The following is a 21,825-nucleotide window of genomic DNA, read 5'->3' on the forward strand; positions in this document are numbered from 1 at the left end:
TGATTTTACCGGCTGTATTGAGCTTGACAGGCCTGCCGTTGCAGGTTTTGCAGGAACCCTAGGTTGGGTTGCAGAGGCCGTAGGTCATCCCGTTTCCTAGAGTGCATCCATTCGCTCCTATTATTATTTCATGCGCAATTATAGATATAAAACAAATATTAAGGCATATGCTCAAAAACAAATAAAATATGTTATCATAAAATCGATAGAGTAAAATAGTTTTTAAATGGAAAATAGTTACTATAGTTGAAACTCTAAATAGTGAATACTTCAAATCCTATTTACATTCAAGAAATAGGAGTTAAAAATAAGGTTTCTCATGAAAATGAAAATTCTAATATCAAGAGTTATTTCATTGTATACATAAAGGGCATATCAAAAACATAATTAATTAATTAACACACATAAGAAAACTTAAAGTGAGCTTAAATTGTGTAGATTGCGGTAGTGTGGATCAATTACAATGAAAAGTTTCTCCAGATTTCCATATTCCATTGAATGAAATCTATGTAGTTCTGAAGATATTGTGCTAGTATTCTATTATTAAGATATATATGTCTAAAATCCAAAACTATTGTCAAATGTTCAATTTCATTTAAAGCAACAATAAAACACTGAATATAATAAAAAAGTTGAATGTATATCTTTGGAAATTTATAGAAAATATTAGCTTAACATTGATATAAAGTCAGATTCAATAACAATTGTATTCATAATCAAATGTTAATGACCATAGTCATAATTCAAATATGTACGAGATCATATTCAAAATATAGTCATAAAATACAAAGTTATAAAACAAAGGTAAAATTGTGTAATGAATAGTGTAAAGTAAATGCATTTTTTCTAGCAAAAATTGGGATTGCACTTTTGTAAATTGTAACACAAAAAAAGAGAATTGTAACAAGAAAACAACAATTTGTATATAGTAATTAGCAAATATCACCATAACATAATCAACAAAGTTGACTTCTCTGATATTAGCTAAACCATTTTCCATGGCTACGCTTCTGTTAGATGTGTTACGAGTCAATGACACGTTGAATAAATGAATTCACAATAGTTTTAATGTAATTCGTGGTAGGAGCAACTTTAATTTCAATTTTCACATTGTTAGTGTACATCTCTTTTTCAATATACCTAAATTCTTCTTACACCTCAAAAACTGAGTGAAAGTTGTTCTTATTAACTTTAGCAAAATGAAATAGCCATGTGTTAAAGTGTTTTGTAGTAAAATAAATGATGTTACCAAAATCCGCTGCCATTACTTGTCTTTTCTGGTCCAATTCGACTTGTAATGTGTCACTTGAAATTAACTCAAAATCATGCAAGATGTGTGAAGAATCTAAGAATTCAATAATTTATATTTCCCCAAGATAGGAATCACCTCTTCTATTGTATATATTAACACAATCAGGAATGGTATCCTCAAGTGTTTCAATTCTCTCCGCCAATACAACCTCCAATTTCTTTATTTAATTAGCATATGGAAGTTGTTGTTTTTTCTTTACGATATCAGAGAGTAGCACTAGCCTCTGGCTACAAGTAACTAAATATTTGTTAGCGAATTTCCTATCTTTGATAGATACTTATAATACTAGGGTAGGCTCCTTATTGTTATTGTTAGTGTAGTCCCCTATTTTTATTCTTGTGCCCTTACATTACTCTTTTTATGTAGGCTCTAATTATATTTTGGCCCCATAGACTCATATATATACCAAGGATTATTCATTTATGTGATGTAAAGGAGGTTTCCCCCTAAAAGAGGCTAATTTTGAAGTCGTTGATCTATCATTTCTTCTTTTTTGTGATCTTGTTTCATAACATTTGGTATCAGAGATTTGGATTCTAGGGTTTTCATGCTTCAAATAGGTCATCTTGGAATTATCAGTATAAATTTTCTTATACGAGGCTTCATAAGTTGAAATTTCGACCACGTGGAGAAGAAATATTGGTTAACTTCATGTAAAAATTTTAGATCTTGGTTCGCAACATTTTCAGAGATATGGTCCAAAAAAGTTAGTGTTTCTACATGCTCCATATTTCAGTCTCAAATAGGGGACCTGCTCATCATAACCTTCTTTTGAAGAATCAGATTTGAATTCAATAAAAATTGAATAAAATTGAACAGAATGTACTTTCTTGTATGAATTTTAAGGCCAAATTTTGAAATAGTGACACGTGGAATCCCATACAAGTTCTCTCTACTAAACCAGTCCATAATCATGTCATCCTGGGAGGTTTGGAATAATGTTATCTTAAAGAATCCAATCCTAATATGACTTATGGGGTTGTAAAGAAGAATAATAGGGATAAAAAAAGATGGAATTTCAGACCTTGTGAGGCTGAAATTATAGATATACAACAATTTCAATATCAGGATCCAAAAAGCAAGGAAACAAAAGGTGTGTATATTTTAAAATTTTCATAAGTTTTGTTTGAAAAATGAGTCTGAAGTAATTAAAAAGGCATAGTAAAGCATATATATCATTATTTTCTTCCAATATTGCTCATAGCAAAAAAATGGTTACTCCTAGTAAGCAACCAGAAAGCTCTACTATGACACATGAAGAAGATGAAGAAATGCAACATAATATATCAAAATTACGAGACCAAGTGCAACAAATTTGGCTCTAAAAAAGTGCAACTAAAAATGAATTAGAATTGATGATGAATGTTAATATGAATGGCTTAGAATAAAAAATAAAAGGATATATGGAAGGTTTGACAACATTGCTACATGAAATGCTTCCTAATGGCAACAAGGTATTCCATGAAACTCATGATGAGAACAAAAGGAATGTTAATCATGATTTTAGAGACTCTAAATTTGGGTTGAAGAAAAACCACATTCCAAATATTGATATGAGGATACTATAGATGAAGAAATATTTTGATCTACATGATGTGTTATACACACAAAAGATATGCATTGCATCTTTAGATTTTGAACCCAATCGAATTATATGGTATCAGATTTGTTCTCGTAAACCACTTGTAACTTGGTCAATTTTAGTGGAGGAAATGATAGAACAATATGAGGATACAAAGAGCAACACCTTCTTTAGCCAATTGATAAACCTAAAACAAATGGATTCAATGGTGGAGAACATTGAGGACTTCCAAAAATTGAATATATGGGTAATTGATATTCCAAAGGAGCATAGCATTGATTTACTCATAGGAACTTTAATCGATAACATCCAACATGAGGTTCTACTTTGGGAACCTAATTCTTTGGAGACGACATTCACGGTGGAAAGAAAAGTTGAAAGAAAAATTATGGGAATGAGCAAGTCTACCACTCACAATTATATAGATGGAAGTGTTGTTGCTCCTAGCCTCCCATAACCTACAAGTTTGAAACCAAAAAAACTAGAGGAAAGGATAACAAAAGAGATTTTTTACAATTGTGATAGAAAATACACTAAAGTTCATAAGTGTGCCAAGAAGAAATTTTTTTACATAGATCATGAAGAGGAGGAAGAAAAGGAACAAGAAACATAAAAAAAGGATATACACTAAGAACCAACCTAAGAGAAAGAAGAAATGAATTTGACCATATCTTGTAATGCATTGGAAGGAATTACCACTTCTCAATCTCCCAAAATGGAAGGATATATCAAGAAGAAAAATGTGATAGTGTTGAATGATTCACTTGGGTAATACCCATAGCTTTATTCATTTTAAGAATAATCAAGGCATTTAATTTCTTTCCATATCCAACACGAGAGTGTCTAGTGATGGTTACAAATCAAGGAAATATAAATTTCTCTATAAAGTACCATAATATTAGGCTAACCATGAGGGAATATGTATTGAATAGTTCAATGATTTCCATTCCAATGGGTGGTGTTGATGTTGTACTAGGAGTCCAATGGTTACAATCTTTGGGGATGATAACTTTTCATTTTCAAAATCTTTTCTTCAATTTTTTTATGGGAAGTAAAGGAAATTGAATTAAGGGATATAAGAAGGAAACCAGGAACATAATCAACTCTAATGGCAAGAAAAATATTTTGAAGAAATAACAATGAGGCGTAATTATATAATTATGCTCACTAGAGGTTCAAACATCGAAATAACCCATTTCTCTATATCTCCATAATGTCTTGGAAATTCATTCCAATGTATTTGAGACTCCCAAAGCCCTCCAACCTATTTTTTATTATGATCATGTTATTCACTTGATTCCAGGAAGTGTTCCTCCGAACATTCGGCTTTATAGATATTCCTATGACCAAAAGAGTCAAATCAAATGTATGGTTATATAAATTCTAAAGGCTAGTATAATTCAACCTAGCCAAAGTTCTTTCTTTGCTCCAATAGTATTAGTGAACAAGAAGGATGGATCATGGCATATGGGTCTAGATTATAGGGATCTCAACAAGCTCAACATTAATGATAACTTTCCCATTCCTCTCATTGATGAATTGTTGGATGAATTACATGGAGAAATTTACTTCACCAAGATGGATCTTCTTTCAGGATATCATCAAATTAGACTGAAAACTGAAGAAATTCCAAAAACAACATTCAAAACTCATGAAGGTCATTATGAATTTATGGACATTCCTTTTAGCCTTACTAATGAACCTTCAACATTTCAAGTTTTTATGAATTCCATTTTCAAACCCTTAGAAATTTGTGTTAGTATTTTTTAATGATATACTAACCTACAAAAAGTCTTGGAAGGATTAGGTTCAACATGTTGGCAAGGTGCTCAAACTATTAGAGGAGAGACAATTATATGATGAAAACTCCAATTGTTTCTTTGGATTGCATCTTAGAGGATTTATGAGGTTGATAGGTTATTATCACAAGTTTCTTAATAATTATGGGAGAATAGCAGCACCTACAACAACATTACTGAAGAAAGATGCACTTTTTTAGACTCTAGAAGAAACTAATGCCTTTGAACATCTTAAAGAGGAAATGTGCCAAGCACCAATATTGGCTACACCAAACATCGTAAAAACCTTTATTGTCGAATGTGATGCCTTAGAAAATGGAATTGGTTTTGTTTTAAAGAAGGAAGGAAGAATCATTTATTTTTAAGGTCATATAATCAAGGTAAAGCACTTACAAAAACCAATTTATGAAAACAAAATGGTGGAAATACTACACGTAGTTAAGAAATGGTGACCTTACCTAATAGGAAGACACTTCAAGGTAAAAACAAATCATGATAGTATTAAATACCTTTTGGAACACTCATTATCTTCAAAAGAATAGCAAAAATGGGTCACAAAGATGGTTGGTTATGACTTTGAAATCATCTACAAAAAATGGAAGCAAAATGTTGTTACAAATTCACTCTCAAGAAAGGATGAGCATGTGGAAGCATTAGATTGTGCCATTTATATTATTCAACCTGATTGGATAGCTGAAGCAAGGGATGAATGGAGGAATGACGAAGAGGTGTGAACACTCATTCAAAATTTGCAGAAATGTCCTAGTATACCTGACAAATTTATTTGGAAAAATTATTCATTATGGTACAGATATCGCTTATATCTATGTAAAAATTTCCAACTCAAACAAAAGATTCTTTTGGAATTGCACACATCTCCCTTAGGAGGGCATTCAAGATTTTTAAAAATTTACCATAGAGTCAAGAAGATTTTTTTTTTTTGGATGGCATTAAATATGATAGTCAAAAGTTTGTGGAAGAATGTTTGTTTTGACAACAAAATAAAGTTGAGGCAATTGAGACCCCGAATCTATTACAACCTTTAACCATTCAAAGTCAGTGTTGGGAGGAGGTCTTAATGGATTTTATCACAGGTTTACCCAAGTCCAAAGGAAAGAGTGTCCTCATGGTGGTAGTTGATAAAATTACCAAGTGTTTTATCTTTGTAGATAGTTATAGGCTGGGCAATTGTGCCAAAGAATCTAAGAACGATTTTTATTTAAATGGATGACTAATTCATTAAACCTTAAAACATATGTAATTTCTAAGTATTTATGAGAAAACTAAAGGGTTGCTTTTCATTCCTAACAAAGTTAATCTTTAAATTGATTTGAAAAGAAGAACCTAAGAAGGTATATAATTATTAAACATTCATATTGAAAATATAATTTAACATATATAGCAGATGCATGCAGAAGTTTTCTATAGCCAAACAATACATATCCAAGAGATGACATAAGATAACATTTAAAAGATTTAGGGGAATTAACTAAGATAAATTGTTCAGTTAATTAATCTATTTTATTAATTATAAATTTGCAGGGGATTTTAGAGAGATTGGTATTCAATTTTGCCTTGCCAAAACTTCTATGTTACCTTGAACATGTCCATAAATAAATATGAAGAACATAACTTAGAACAAGGCAAACTCACATATATACACAAGTTGTTTAGAATGAATCTAAAATCCTTCAATTATCTTTAGAAATGGATTTGAACATTACAATCATGTCACTAGTTCATTACAAGGGTTTAATGCTGAATTCTTTGAATTACCAAATACTTATAAAATGTAATTCCAAAATACCTTATATCTAGAAATAAAATTTATTGCAAAATGCGATAATATCAGACATGGTTTTAGATTTACAAAAATAGAACTAGAAAGTAGATATTCTAAAATGATTCACATAATCAACACATGATTTAAGGGTGTTGTTTGATGATTGTTCCCTTTAACTGAATTTTCTACTTTCTGCTTCTTCTTTTCATCTTACTGCTCCTTTTCTTGTGACTGGTCATTGAATTCCTTTCATTCTTTTTTACTCGATGAGTTCAAGTAACTTATCCTATCTTTTATTATTTGGGATAATTTTTTTTGTTAATTTCCTATATGCCTCATCGACTTCTGTGTATTTTTCAAAAGTTGGCCTAGTGATGAACAAATGGTTAATTTCATGTTGAAGGAAAAGATCATACTCTAGGCCTTCTAGGAATTCTTTACCAATGATTATCCCTCTGACTTTGGAAAATTTGGTTCTGTCTATTGCTATCTGGTGCAATTTGTATTGTTAATCTTCTAGCGGAATCAACTGGCCACTATAATTTCGAAGAGATGGAAGTCCTTTTTGATGTAGAATATTGAATTTTCTCTAAAACTTTTAAATCTGTGCTTCGAAGTTTTGACACTTGTTCTTAGCTCTAGGACAATAACATCAAATTTCTTTTTGTTAAAACTCTTCTTAGCTCTAGGATAATATGAATTCTATCCTCAATTCCAAATTCTTCCAATTCTTCTTTTGTTTTAGAATTGAGTACTTTGATTATTTTATTAGCTTCTCCAAGCATGTGCTCCAAATATTCTTTGATTCCCGTGATGACTAATTTTGACCATTGCACTAACTCCTCCTATTCAAAAATGATTGAACAGATGTCCAAATTTTAGTCATGGTAGAATTTATATCAATCCATATATTCTCCTTTTCCTTAGCTAATGTCCGTGCAATCAACGACTCATTCCCATATTTCTCTATTTTCCTAGTTAATCTATTTTTTTTTTAACTTCAGCGAGATACATATTATCAGCCATTATCTTGTCATTTTGAATTTTCTCCAATTGATTTCTAAGTTTTAAATTTCTATATATCTTAATGATAGGTCTCCCACAAATTTTGAAAAATGGTTTGCTAAATTTTGGCTAGTCGGCTTTGTTTCTGCTATGGACACTGTTGTTGTACAAATTCTTGTTGTTGAAGTCACTAGTATAGAAGTTGCTACTCCAGTGTTGAGTTGTATATATATTTCCTTGATTAAATTTTCCATTTTTTCTTCCATATTCTGTATTTGTATGTTTTGCTCGACAATCATTCAAAGCATATTCTCTTTATCTTTCTCTATCTGATTCACTTCTCGAGCCTATGGATGTTCAGTTGTTGGCAACCTCAACTCTTTCATCAATGTTTGAATATCAACATTTTTACTTTTGATTATTTCCTTAGCTGCCTTTATATCTTTAGGATCTAATCCTAATTCTATAACCAAATATTTAATCCCTTTTATTTTGATATATTTTTATAGGGATGACATCTTGTCCAATTTTAATTGGGAATGAAAGTTATTCAAAGCAGCTTGTAGCTTAGAAGTTTCCATGGTCAAACTTGTCAAAGATGAATATATCATTGCTCATTCTTTCTTGTGAAGATCAATTTGATCAATATGATGTATTTTCTTGGTGTAAAATGAAAATACAAAGGTTTTGTAATCTTCAACACTTTTAGGCACATGGACCTTTGGTTCCAAAAATGCTAATTTGAACTGAACTTTTTCACTGTCAAGGGCATAAAGTAATCTAGTCTTAGTTGTGGAACACTTCTTCCAAAACTCTGCAGATGTGGAAGTCTTTAGTGCCTTATTTTCCTTCTTCATATCTAAGAAATTTTCAAAAATACGTTGTTGTTTTGCAGAAAAAGGAGAAGAAGGAGAATCCAACGTAGCTTTAAGAGTTTGTTGTAATAAAAAAGGAAATTGTTTTGATAGTACAATTGTAGTAAGTTTTTTGGAAGTTTGAGATTCTAAAGATTCTTCATCAAGATTTATAGTTTTCCTCTTTTTTAATACTTTGAATGTTGATTTATGTAACTCTGACCCTATTGGAGATATACTTTCCCCTAGTCTTTTTAGCTCTTTTTTTGTCATCCTTGGAGTTTCCAATGTTGTTTGACTGGAAACTAGCTCCTCAACCTCCTACCATGTATTCTCTGTCCATTCTTCCTTGTCGGCATATTTCTCACTTTGAGGTTTTTCCACATGCATATATGGTGCATATTTTTGAGCAATTGTCATTGATGAGATTACTCCTAATCGATCATATGACCAACTAGAACTAAACTTAAACTTCATCTAGCTCAATAACTTATTGTCTTCTTTCTCTGTAGCTCTAGTGTTGAACAACCCGTGCTTCCAATTTAAGTTGAGCTTTTATTTTTGGAAACAAAATGAACCTCATCAATGTTCATCATGTGTCTAATGTACTCGAGTGCAAAAATCCTCATGGGGAGGAACATTGTAAATTTATATGGTTGAAGCTCGCAGCCATAAATCCTGAGTTCAATGAAATTTTTGTATAAATACCAACCTCCAACTTTAGTCCTCTCACTCAAATGTAAAATTATTTTGATCTCAGTTGAAACCCTAGGGACTGCATCATCATTTAACAAACAAGTAGCTATATACAAGAATTGATTAACAAAATCATTGAAAGAAAACTCTTTAGAGGATTTTCTCACTAAATATGTTCAATGGATCATTGCCCGAGGTTTACCTTCAAGACCCAACTTTTGTAAAGGAAAGTTGAATCTTTTTGACTGGTGATATAAGAATAAGTAAGCCACAACTAAATGATGCCAAAATGATCCTTCAACGTTGAATTTTAAAAATTGGCCATGAATTACATCGGAAAGAAATTGACTGTAGTTGAACAAAATTGAAGGTTTTTTATTAGAAGAGAACATTGATAGAAAACCAAAATGACTTCATCAACCCATTGAACACTAGGATATCCTAAGAGACAAGACACTAAGGAGATAACCTACCTAGACATCTCAGGAAGCATTGCAGAGGGATAAGGTGGCTTCATTATGGGTAATTCTGAGTTTTTTGGTAAATATGAATCAAATAAGTGAGCTCTCTATGAGAAATAAATTTTCCGATAGATTTCCATTAGAATAGCAGAAGAAAAAAAGTGTAGATAGTCTTTAAGGTTTAGTTGGAGGGCTTGGAAAATTGACTCAGTTGTTATATGGAAAAGAGTTTCATTGTTTTGAGCAATTACAACTCTTTGGCTAAGAAGATATTAGGCTCCACACCAAGCGACGAATTATGTAAAATGATGGGTTTGATGGAAACAAAACTGGGGTAATATGGATTCCTTAAAATTTAATTCATCACTAGTGTCTTCATATTTTTGAAATACCCAATGGTGAAGTTCATACAGGTTGAATTCAAAATTTGTATCTAGAAATTTTAGATTGTATCAACTAGTGGGAGTTCGTCCAAGTTAATGACAATGGGTAGCAAAGGAGAATCTATAACCATTTTCAACTTTCCTTTATGGGAAGCCATTAGGAAAAACCAAATTACTGAGGAAATTGAGAGAGAGTTGAAAATGATGACGGTTAGAAATCGTTATCTACTGGGATTTTGCTCGTAGTATTCTTATGAAAATTACAATGACAGGAAGAATTGGAAAATGGTGGTTTTTAAAAGAATAAAAATGTTTTATTAGGAGTGAATAATGGTTTTCAGTTAACTTGATTGTTATTGGTGTGGAGGATTAAATGTTGAATTTTGTTGGCGGGAGAAATTTTATAGTCAACGGTCATTTGCTGGTTTTGGTGGGAGGAATAGCAATGATCAAATATAGAGGAATGTTCATGGGAGGTATGAATGGTGGGAGAGGGTGAACATGGTAAGTGGTATTCAGTAGGTGGTTACCAAAATTGATGCGGTAATTTCACGTATCCAATAGCGGGATTGGGGAAACCATTTTGAGGACCACCCCCCTCCCGCTCCATTATCATTCTAGAATGCGGGGGGTCCCTCTATTGATCAAGGGTCGTTGATCTGGGTGGGCCTAATCACATCTATAAAAGATCAAACATCCTTTAAATGCTATTTGGCAAACTCATCAAATCAATTTATTACATCAAAATAATCCTTTTAAAATGGTGAGGATTATCGAAAACAAAATAATAAAAACATGATGTGGCATTTAAATGTGCACACTATTACTGAGATATATTTTATTCTTTTATTTTATTTTATCCCTTTTTTATTATTTTTTTTCTTTTGAATCGTTTTTTTATTCTCATTTCTTTTCATTTATTTATTTTTTTCTCTTTTTCTTAATTTTTTCTTTTTCTCTATATTTTATATTTGTCTTTTATTTTTTGAAATTGTAGGAAAAGTATAAAAAAATTGCATGAGGAAAAATAAGTTACAACATTGGCTCCATATGGGGACTTTTTCCACCTGTGTGTTTCAGAGAACGTTCAAATCCATGTGCCTTCTCCTGGAGCTATGGAACCTTTGTTGTGAAATGACACTTGCTGCTGAAATTTAAAGAAAACCAAAAATTTACAATGAAGATGATTGTGAACATTTAGTACTGAATATAATGCTTGAAGTATTGCCCATTGACTGGAAATGAGGACTAATTTCCTTCCAAGTTCCATAAAATTAATGTATTGTTTCCCTTCACTTCTGCAATATTGAAAGTTACCAACCATAAATGATCAAAATTTCCATGCTTGCCCCTTTCTTCTCTTCGGGCATCCCAACTCAGCACTAGATCTCCTTATCTAAAATATCTTTCTCTAGCATTCCTATCAAACAAACTATTCATATTGTCTTGATACTATAGAAGTTTATGTTGAAATTCATCTCCATCGTGATTCAGTGCAATGATCTGATTGACCCTTCTTGAAAAATAATCTGCTTCTTCATATGACTCCTGCAAAAACTTGATAACCGTAAATGCTAATTATGTAGGAAATATAGATTTAGTTCCATAAACAAGTTGAAAATTATATTTACCAATAGATATTTTCGGTGATACTATGTTCCCCATATTGCATATTTGAGATGACTGTCCCAACTCCTTTCGTGATCTACTAATACTTTCTTGATGACTTTAATCTAACTTTTATTTGATGACTTTGCCAACCCATTACCCTATGGATAATAAGGTGTAGAATGATGTAATGTAATTTGATATTTCTGACATAATTCTATCATTTTGATACTGCTAAAATCTTGAGAATTATCTGTAACAATTTGTCTAGCGCAACCAAATCTCGACAAAATCTTTTCTTCAAAGAATTTTATTACCACTGTATGAGTTACAGTATTAATAGGGATTCCTTCTACCTACTTTGCGAAATAATCAGTGGTTGTTAATATCCATCTATGTTGATTGTTGGAAGATGGAACTTTTTCACCAATGAATCTAATCCCCATTGTAAGAAAGGATCTTTGATTGAAACTAGAACAAGGGGAAGTGTTTCTAACCTTTTTTTTCCTACAAATATATAACATGGAATACAACTCCTCACCTTTTCTCCAACCTGTGCAAACAACTTGGGCCTGTTAGGGTCCTCTAAATTTTATAGGATGAGTTATTGTTTTACCTGATTATTTGGGTTTGAGCACTACAAGAAAAAAGGTCATTGGTGAGGGTCATGCCTATGACGTACCTTTAAGGTTCATCACCAATGTCGCATATGGTGACGGTCTTTAAAAAAGCGTTTTTCTAAGTGTATATAGTGATGGTCCTTTGAGGTTTGTCACCAAAGACATTTTCAATGAAACTTTTGGTGAGGGTCGTTCAAGGCCCGTCACTAATTCTCTCTTTGGTGACACTTTTGGTGAGGTTCGTTGAAGGACCATCACTAATTCTCTCTTTCGTGACACTTCTAGTGACGATCTTTTATTGACCATCACCAATGATCTTTTTTGTTACTTTTGGTGATGGTCAATAAATGTTCATCATCATTGATCATTCCAATGAGTTTTGATGACACTTCATGCCTGTGATGGACCTTTAAGGTCCATCACCAATGTCGCATATAGTGACGATCTTTAAAAAATTGTTGTTCTAATTGTTTATAGTGATGGTCCTTTAAGGTTTGTCACCAAAGCCATTTTCAATGACACGTTTGGTGAGGGTCATTAATATCCCGTCACTAATTCTCTCTTTGGGGACACTTTTGGTGAGGGTCGTTAAAGGCCCATCACTAATTCTCTCTTTGGTGACACTTCTAGTGACGATCTTTTATTGACCCTCACCAATGCTCTTTTTGGTTATTGTTGGCGACAATCAAAAGAATTTCGTCATCATTGATCATTCCAATGAGTTTTTGATGATGCTATGTACCTATTACTATATTTTTTGTCAAAATATAATGATTTAAGACCATTTTTGTGGAGTCTTTTTCATTATGTGTCGAAGGTCATAGTGGTTATAATAGTTAGTCAATTTGTTAAGAAGTAATTAATGTGTATCATTTCCCTCAAGTCATAATAATATAGTCTTCCTATGTGTCAACACATGATTCATCTCTATTAGGTTTATTATCTAGCCAATTTCCTTTAAATAAAGTTCCACTACTGTGTGTAGGAACTATATTATTTATAATCAAACTCTGTCAATTTTATTAATGTGAGAGACCTAGCACTCCTCAACACACATGGCACACCTTAACATGCTTTGGAACAGTACATTAACATTCCTTGGCACCTTGCAGGTCTTGGAACATCTTTGTACCTGGAACATTTTTGTACCTAGAACATATTTCCATGAGTAGGATGCCCAAGCACATGTCCGCATGACATAGAATAGCATAGCACTCCCCTATCATGTGTTAAAATTCCCTTTAGTCCCTAGCATGCCCTAGAACTCTTTGGCATAATATTTCATTGGCAAACATTGGCACTTGGCACACACTGGCACTTGGCATGTATTGGAACATATTATTAGGGTGCCTAGCATGCCCCTTTTGAGAAAGATAAAGTCTCGACTTATTAACCCTCTGATGTGTTCATTTCCTTGCTTTTTAGCTTGGTTATTCCTTTTTTTGCCTTGAAACTCCTTGACGCATATTGGCATACTCTGGCACCCTTGTTAAGTTATGGTATGTTCTATGCTTATAACAGTTTACTTCTTTTTCTTATTATATTCCACCGATTAGCAATCACATGTACATAAAGTAAAGTGCAGATAGAACATTAAATGATCGACAGAAAACAAGCCAAGACAAGAGACACAAGATGTGGCGGCTAGCCAGGGACAAACCCCACAATGTGTGGGGAAGCCCTTTGATCAAATCTTCTTTTATCTTCAATAATTCAGCAGAGAGAAATAGTACAATAAATCTGATTCATATCAGCAGTAGCAAACCCTAGATCAGCAGCATCAACATTGGCAGCTTCATTATCAAACTAGGGCAGACCATATCTCACAAACCGACCGTCGGATTGACTTCATTCCACCACCAAAAGTTTCAGCTTCCAGAGGAGGTTCAGATGAACCTACAGTGCAGTTCAGATGAGGACATCTTCTAGGCCACGCAAGTCAATCTTTACTTCTGCAGTTACAGCTTCAGTTTCAGCAGTTTCCGGATCCAAACTTGGGCAGTTGATATCTTGCAAACCGTTCGTCGGATTGACTTCATTCCACCACCAAAAGTTGTGGCTTTCAAAGGAGGTTCAGATGAACCTATAGCGCAGTTCCAAAGAGGATATCTTTTAGGCCATGCAAGTCAATCTTTACTTCTGCAGTTGCAGCTTCAAATTCAACAGCTTCCGGCTTCACATGTGTGAGAGAGAGAAACCCATTTCAGCGTAGTAGAGAAGAGACTCATATCTGCGCAGTAGAGAGAGAGAGAGATGTGATGAGATGAGTGAGTTCAAATGAGGAAAAGTCCTCTTATATTTATACACAACGTTGGTGGGTGAATAGATGCGAATGTTGGGCTTCTGAGCCTACATGAGTTGTAGGTCAGCTTGATAATAATTCCATAATCAAAATAAATTCATATCTCCATGAATACTTATCAGAATTGGATGATCTTTATATCAATCCTACACCTCTCGACGAGAGGAATCTAATAAAAATATTATCAGCCATGAATAAGATGACCCACATGAAGTTTTGCCTTGGTTTCCAATTTTAACACTCCCTCTCAACCATGGAGAACTTCATCTGCAATCTGTCTATCGGTCGTTACTATTCATCCATCAAATGCACTGCCCTGTACAGCTTGACCCTTGCCCTGCTCTGCTCTATTCTTCCTATTCTAATTTTTCTTGTTCTGCCCCGCACTGATCTGTACTGTTTTGTTCTGTTCTGCTCTACTCTTGTATTGTTCTGTTCTACTCTGCTTTTGTCCGAATTATGAAGAAGAAGAAATGATCGAGGATGTATCATACTGACTCAAAGTTAGTCTCAGAGTATGTACCACTGGTCCCAGACCAGTCTCAACCAACCCAAAGTCAGCGTCATAGTGAGTACAACTCCAATGGTCCCAGACCAATATCATCCTCCACTGACTCAAAGTCAGTCTCAGAGTATGTACCACTGATCCCAGACCAGTCTCAACTGACCCGAAGTTAGCGTCATAGTATGGTACAACTCCTACCACTGGTCCCAAACCAGTATCATTGATCCCAGATCAATGGAGGTCATCCTAGCGTAGGGAGTACGGTAGTTACAACGATGCGTTCATCGGTACTACTATGGTCCCTAACTTCATTCCCTGCCCAATGATCAGATGAGAGGTACTTCCCATGAGTCCCAGACTGCATGGGTAGGACGACTCGACAGGAGAACTAATCAATCCTGTCCTCACAGGAGAACACATCAATCCTGCTACAATTGCCATGGAGAACACATCAATATAGGCCTCACAAGAGAACACATCAATCCTGCTACAATTGCCGTGGAGAACACATCAATCCAGGCTGCCATGGAGAACACATCAATCGAGGCCTCACAGGAGAACTAATCATCTTGCTACACAGGAGAGCGAATCATCCTGTTCCACAAGAGAGCGAATCATCTTGTCCCACAAGAGAGCGAATCATCTTGTTCCAGCGTGCACCACCAGGGGAGGGTGAGTCACCCTGTGGTCATATGTTGCTCCAGTAGTAACCGCAAGCCCTCAGAGCTCCCAGAGCTCAATGTATGCAACATGCAGGACCCTTGTACAAGGGTTTCTTGCCGACTCCAAGTCGTTTGGGAAAATCACAGATTAGATCTTTCCTTGGGGCTTTGACAAGGTGTATCAACCTGTACATCATCTTAATGTGATCGAGCTTCCTTGCTCATCGACTTACCATATCCCAGATGATGTCTATCTGCTAGAGCAATTGACGAATACGGGATTCCTCAATAATCGAATCCCACCTCTGGTTGTTACAGAGAATCACAGTGATATCCAATGTAAATCCAAACAGCTCACTGAAGAGCTTTCGCAACCAGACTTCCTCACATGAGGTTATGCTAGCAACAATATATCCTGCTTCGGCGGTGCTCAAAGCCACTAACTTCTGCTTCCTACTCATCTAGGATATCGAACCAGATCCCAAGGTGAAACAGTACCCGGAAGTGCTCTTACGGTCCACCACATTGCCTGCCCAATCAACATCAGTATATCCAAGTAGTCTCACATCTCCGGCAGTGTATCTTAATCCATGAGAGATTGTGTCCTGAAGACATCTCAGAAGATTCCTGGCATCAATCCAGTGAGGCTCAACCAAATATGAGCTCACAATGCTAACTGCAAAACATATGTTCGTACGGAGGTTCACCAAGAACATCAATGCGAATGAGCTTTTGAAACTTAGAGGCATTTCCCAAGTCTGGTCCAACATCACTACCATATAACTTCTAAAAGTTAAGATCCTCGAGGTAGTCACAGGCTTGCAGTCCATCATACCGAATCTTTCCAATATCTTTACCACATATTTTCCTTGAGATAGGAAAATTTTCCTTGGCTTCTGCCACACTTCAAGTCCTTGGTCCTTCATTTCAAATTCAGAAGCCATCTCCCTCTTACATTTGTGAATGAGAGGGTTTGCACCTGATAGAAAGAGGTCATCCACGTACAACACCGATATGAGAGGCTTGTCATCTTCAACCTTAAAGTAAAGGTTAGGATCAACTTCACTCCTAGTGAATCCCAGCTTCATCAAGTAGCAATCGATCCTCTCATACCATGCTCGGGGTGCTTGCTTCAGCCCATAGAGAGCCTTCTTCAACCTGCATACATGAGTTTTTCAATCATAAATCTCAAATCCTTCAGGTTGCTCCACGTAGACCTCTTCTTTGATAGAACCATGTAAGAATGCGATCTTGACATCCATCTAATGTAGGCTCCATCCTTGTGAAGCCATAAGGGCTATGATCAAGTGGATGGTCATATATCTGGCAACAGGTGCAAATATCATAGTCTATACCTCCCTTCTGGGATAAACCACGAGCAACAAAATGAAGCTTATACTTTTCCATACTTCCATTTGCTGCATGCTTTATCTTGTAAATCCATTGTGAAGTAACAATTGTCTTGTCCAGGGTCTGGGAACTACTTCCCAGACATCATTCTCCATAATAGACCCATATTCCATGGTCATAGCATCCTTCCATAGTTAATGCTTGATGACATCTGAGAATGATGAAGGTTCATTTTGTATGATCGTGCTCATGATGGTCAGGTATCCCTGATACCTGTTAAGTTTCTTACTTTGATGGAAGGTTCCTCAGGGTGCAGCATGTCCTTCAGCATCATCAAGTATCCCCCTAAGCCATGAAGGCCTCTTCCTAGAAGAGGAAGGCTCATGTGGATGAGGATCAATCGGATCCATGGGTTCTTCTACATCAGGCATTGATTCATCATCCTTTTCTTTCGGTTCCCTGGTGTTGGTTTCTTGAGAGCTACTCAAAGTCAGCAGATTGTCCACCTTGCTAAGGGCCATATCTTTGTCAAAGGTGACATCATGACTAATCACGACTTCCCTTTGACCGATGGTGAACATTTCTTCAGGAGTTTAGGAACCCAATGCTTGATGAAGGCATTGATTTTGTACATATACAACGGTGATTGTAGTTTCAGCCCATAGAAACTTCGGAAGTCTTTGATCATGTAGCATGGCCCGGACAGCTTCCATCATCGTGCGGTTCTTCCTTCTCACCACACCATTCTGCTCAAGAGTATGTGGTGTAGTAGTCTCCCTCTTAATTCCAACCTCAGGTATGCCCGAGTGAACCAATTGTAATATATCGAAGGTCTTGCTTTGGCTTGAGGGGAATGGTCCCCTTTTGAGTTTTCCTTCGGCACATCCTGGACATACACCTTCTTTCTCTACTTAGAATTCGGGCATCCCTATCACCATCTGTCTTACATCGGGTAGAGCTTTGTAATGAAGGTGGGAAAACCTCCAATGCCAAAGTTCGGACTAAATAGTTGTGTCACAAGACATGACACCTAGCGGACTTCCATCGACCTGATATAATGAATCAACACTAAACCCAAGAGTAAAGGCATCTTTAACATTATTTTTCCATATACATACCTTGCCATCGCTGAAGGTTACCTTGTAGCCTTTGTCTTCCATTGCCGAGATGGACACTAGGTTCTTTTTGAGGTCAGGTGCATTTAATACATCTTGGAATTTCTAGCCTTCTTGAATGCTTGTCCTCTTCCTTGATTCCCAACTCTCCTCTTACCTTTGCTGTTGAATTTGTCATTCCTTTGATTGCCATCAGAGGGATTTCGAGTTGCACCACTGCATACTATACCATGCTTCTCTAATCATGATTTACATCATGCTGCCCATGTCCATGATTTTATCCATCATAATGCTGCTCAAACTAGTGTGCATCATCATCATGCTATCCTATATGTCCATGATCTCATGTTGCCCTTTATGTCCATGATCTCATTCATCATGATGCTCATGATCTCATACATAGTGACTTGCTTTATCGCAAATGTAACATCGTCATTTTCTTCTAGCCTTAGGTCCAGCCTTTCCTTTTGATTTAGTCCCGGCATTATTTCTTTTCTTTGCATGAGAAGAAAAGGCAGCAGGAGGACCTTTAGGCATGGGCATTTCTTGCACTTCTTCCCTTGTTTCTTCTTGAATGTATCTAGCCATTAATTCCTTGAAACCAGGAATTACATTATAGTTCAAAAGAGTAGTCCTGAACACATACCATTCAATCCTCATGGCAATCCTCCAAGAGTTGTGAGTGCCATTTCTCTTTCATTAATAGCTTCCCCAATAGATAGGAGATTGTTCTTGATCTCGGTGATTCTTAAGAAGTATGCTTGCATACTTTCATCTTTACCCTTCTTGATTTCCCTCAGCTTATTTCTAAGAAACAAAACTTGATTTGCATCATTAACTTTAAATAAACTCACCAGTCTATCATAGATTTCCTTGGAGGTGTCCAGTTCAGAGATGTAGGCCACCAAGTGCTTGTCGATATAGTCCCGTATGATCTTCTATTGTTTTGACTTCTCCAATTTTTCATTTGTTCCAGGTAGCAGCGGATGCAATTGATGGAGGCTCAACAATATTGCCTCTCACCTGATCCAACACTCCCTGATTCTCAAGGGTTAGATCGATAGACATCTTCCATCCATGATAGTCAGCTTTCTCACGGAGCTTGTCTTCAGCAGGAAAGAGTGTTGAGGACCCCATAGTTCTTTTAGGATAGCCTTGCCAATATTCTCTTCGATGATTGCTCTTGCTCTTGCTCGGGCTTTGTCTTCACCTCAACTCCGATACCATGTTAAGTTATGGTATGTTCTATGCTTATAACAGTTTACTTCTTTTTCTTATTATATTCCACCGATTAGCAATCACATGTACATAAAGTAAAGTGCAGATAGAACATTAAACGATTGACAGAAAACAAGCCAAGACAAGAGACACAAGATGTGGCGGCTAGCCAGGGACAAACCCCACAATGTGTGGGGAAACCCTTTGATCAAATCTTCTTTTATCTTCAATAATTCAGAAGAGAGAAATAGTACAATAAATCTGATTCATATCAGCAGTAGCAAACCCTAGATCAGCAGCATCAACATTAGCGTCTTCATTATCAAACTAGGGCAGACCATATCTCACAAACCGACCGTCAGATTGACTTCATTCCACCACCAAAAGTTTTAGCTTCCAGAGGAGGTTCAGATGAACCTATAGCACAGTTTAGATGAGGAGATCTTCTAGGCCACGCAAGTCAATCTTTACTTCTGCAGTTACAGCTTCAGTTTCAGCAGTTTCTGGATCCAAACTAGGGCAGTTGATATCTTGCAAAATGTTCGTCGAATTGACTTCATTCCACCACCAAAAGTTGCGGCTTTCAAAGGAGGTTCAGATGAACCTATAGCGCAGTTCCAAAGAGGAGATATTCTAGGCCACACAAGTCAATCTTTACTTATGCAGTTACAACTTCAAATTCAACAGCTTCCGGCTTCACATGTGTGAGAGAGAGAGACCCATTTCAGCGCAGTAGAGAAGAGACTCATATCTGCGCAGTAGAGAGAGAGAGATGTGATGAGATGAGTGAGTTCAAATGAGGAAAAGTCCTCTTATATTTATACACAACGTTGGTGGGTGAATAGATGTGACTGTTGGGCTTCTGAGCCTACATGAGTTGTAGGTCGGCTTGATAATAATTCCATAATCAAAATAAATTCATATCTCCATGAATACTTATCAGAATTGGATGATCTTTATATCAATCCTACACCTCTCAATGAGAGGAATCTAATAAAAATATTATCAGCCATGAATAAGATGACCCACATGAAGTTTTTCCCTGGTTTCCAATTTTAACAACCCTGCACATCCTCGTATGTCTTAGCACCTGGCATGCCTTGGCACTATTTGGCACATGTTAGCACACCCCGTAACTACCTAGCACACTCTAGCGCTTATTGACATTCCCAGATATTCCTTGGCATGCCTTACCCATGCTTAGCATACCTTGTCACTCCCTCCTTGGCATGACAACTAGCATTGATTGACACTCCCCAACACACTCTCATATTCATTCACTTCCATGCATTTTGACCTAGTGCTCCCTTGTGTTGTCCTAGTATTCCCTAACACTCCTCGGCATGCATTGGCACTCTCTAGCACACCTTAGCACTCATAAGTGAAGAATCAAACTTGTAACCAATGTTACCAAACTCATAATAGACAATAAATTGGCGAGGAAAAAGAGTGAAGAGTTTTAATTGGATCAAGGAAAAATCGGGAAAAAATCGGGAAAAAATCAAGAAAAAATAAGTGAATTCAGTAAATAAAAATATACACATATATTGAATTAAAAAAAAAACATTTTTCATTGATTTTCAGTAAAGCCATGTCCAAACAATTCATAATATCAATAAATGTCCAAAATATCAGGAATGAATAAGAATCTCATATATGTTATGAGTCCAAACATGATCCAAAGTACTGAATCATGACTCCTAACTAGCGACTACATAGAACTAGAAGCAAATGCTTCTAAAGTTTTACAAAAAACTGCATACTAATTAGAAAAAACTCAATAACTAAGAGTCTAAGACTCTTGAGAGAGATAAATAGAAGCGATTCCTCCCACTCCTTCGCTTGCTTGACTCTCAAAGTTCTTCAAGTCATGTAGGCTTAAAAGAGGAGCCTCCTCTAATCGGACCCAATCTGTTGCATTTGTACTTTGCAAATCTATCTTTTCAAGATCTATTGGCGAATGATCCAAACCTATCATTATCATGAGACATTGAAATATGTATTTAAGTTTGACTTTGAACTTTAAAGTTTAAACTTTAAATTGCAAATCAGAGAAACCTTCAAATTCAAGCTCTCAATTAGTATTCGCTTGTTGTGAAGTCGTAGATTATAATGGAAAAATGCAAGGTCATTTAAGCGCTTTTTTGTCAATTGGTTGCGCTTCTTAGAACGTATTTTCTCAAACATGCTCCAGTTTCACTCACAACCTGAAGCACTGCATGCTTGGTTTAAGATTCGAATGGCAAATCTCTAAAAATCTATTGTATCACTACAAAATTTTTGGCACCAAAGACCTAGCAAGTGGCAAGGGTTTGTGAGTAGATGTACTAAATACTAAATAGTAAAAACTTAAAAAGACAAAAAAAATTAATTAAACATTTAACATACAAAATAAAGTTTAAACAAATTTAATGAATTGATAAAGCCTTCAAGCTTCAAAGGGTACTTGGCAACATCTTAGAACTTTCTCATATAACACTGGTATAGGCAAATAATTTAGCTGGTGCTCTATAATCCTATAGTTGGGAAAAGGCACGACTTTGAAATTTTTGATCAGGGAAGCACCTTTC

The sequence above is a fragment of the Pinus tabuliformis genome, chromosome 1_2 (assembly GCF_031772625.1).
Source record: "Pinus tabuliformis cultivar Carrire ecotype Pingquan chromosome 1_2, CPIR1, whole genome shotgun sequence".
In the NCBI taxonomy this organism is placed as follows: domain Eukaryota; kingdom Viridiplantae; phylum Streptophyta; class Pinopsida; order Pinales; family Pinaceae; genus Pinus; species Pinus tabuliformis.